Raw genomic sequence first — 1,904 nt, 5'->3', positions numbered from 1 at the left:
AGACATTTCCGCAACGTTGGATTCGGTCATCATGCATGCGTGGCGGCCATCTGGGACATTTTCTGCGGCGGCCATGTTGTTACCTTCAACGCTGACCGGGAGTCGTGCACATCTTATGAAGAATAATGTTGTTTATTGCGTGGTAAGTTGAATATTATTAATGCCAAAGTGTGTTTAATTGTGTTATACTTATGTACGCTATATATTTAATCCGTGTTGTATAACGTGTGTGAAAAAGTGAGTGGAAACAAGGCAGTTCAAGCCAGTGTTTAAAGAAGTATTTTGTTTTGTTTGTTTAATTAAAATATGTGGACGTAAAGAAGCACTGAACTATAATAGCGAGAAATAAGTTGTCTGCGTTCTGTGTAGTGAAAAAGTGAATGGTCGAGACGCAAAGTATTTCCCTGCATGTTTTTACTGTTAAAAATAGCTATATAGTTACGTCTGTGAAGTGCGCCACATTTTCTCGTTTACGGTATATGACCCCACCCCCCGTAAATTTTGCACAAAGTTTGTCCTCTTCTTTTTAAAAAATGTTGTTTATCACTTCCCTGTGCGTAGTGAAGAGGCGTAGAATACCACGTAAGTTGTTACGTTCAGAGCCTCTATCTAATACAAATTACGAATCAACTGATTTATTCTGTGACATCGTTACGTAATAACGGCAGCACCACAGCCACGGTCATACTTGTTAGATCAGCTCTCGATTGGTTGCACAAGCTATCAAGAATAAAATTATCCTATGAAAAAACCTTTAATAATAGCTCAAATGAACATAGCAGTCATAATCAAAATTCTGTTTACAATGAAGTGCAATTATAAACAAAACAAACATGATGCTGGCTTAAAAAAAACACAGCCCTCTGAAAGTGACAGTATGCCATGACTACTAGTAGTGTCAGAGTGCCATGACTAGACAGTGTATATTATAAAAGAATGACTAGCTATGCCAGGCTATCAAGCTAGTGTTTATATAAGTATTTTGACCTGTCTCATTATCCACTATAATGTGAGAAATTCTTGTGATGAAATACATGTAAAATCAGAAGAGATTTTGTTGTATACTTTCATCTTTTCATGCTGCTTATCAGGTCTGGTAGATAATATGCAAAGCTAGCTTTTCCTATATTTCCAGCCATCAATCACCACATGGGTAATTTTTGTGTGACAAAACTAAATTCCTAATTATATTTTTCTCTTAATCACTTGTTAGGTTACTCACTTATGTTAATAATCTCTCTCTTTCTCTCTCATGTAGTCTTGTATAGTTTTGTTTCTCATGAGGCTTGTGATGCCCTCCATATACTATATTCATAATTAGGTAGGTAGAATTATAGATTATTGACAAGAATAAAATAAAAGGTTAAAATGTAATTATGAAGCTGCACGATTGCACAAGTTGCAGATGTTGTATTTAAATTGACATGCTAAAAGAAAGATGAAACATGAATTTTTTTCTGCGGAATGCCGAGGAGTTTTCTAAAAAAGTAGATGGAAACACTGATTTTCATTAATATTAACGATTTGGATGTTACATGACATATTGAGCATTCACTAAAAATCTTTATGCTAGTTCTGAGCAAATAATATGAAGTAAAAGCAATTTTTCTTGCCAAAATTCAATCTGTTTTACGGCATTCTCCGAGGGGACATTTAAAAAAAAAATGATTGGTGCTGACATGAAGAATGTAAATTCTTGATGTTGCTTTGCAATTTTCTTCAAGGCTATGAAGTTTATGACTCCCACAGTTAGTTTTTATGCAGATTTAGCAGTAATTGAGTATTTTATGGCTGATTTAAGATTAGTTTCTTTCGCAAGAATGATCATTTTTTGACAAAATTTGGATTTCAAGTTACAGTAATTCAAAACTATGAAACAATGCAAGTTTAATATACTAGATTTG

This window comes from Lepisma saccharinum, unplaced genomic scaffold (assembly GCF_977018435.1).
Source record: "Lepisma saccharinum unplaced genomic scaffold, izLepSacc3.1 HAP1_SCAFFOLD_348, whole genome shotgun sequence".
In the NCBI taxonomy this organism is placed as follows: Eukaryota; Metazoa; Arthropoda; class Insecta; order Zygentoma; family Lepismatidae; genus Lepisma; species Lepisma saccharinum.
The sequence above is the reverse complement of the archived record's forward strand: the minus strand, read 5'-3'. Positions refer to the sequence as shown.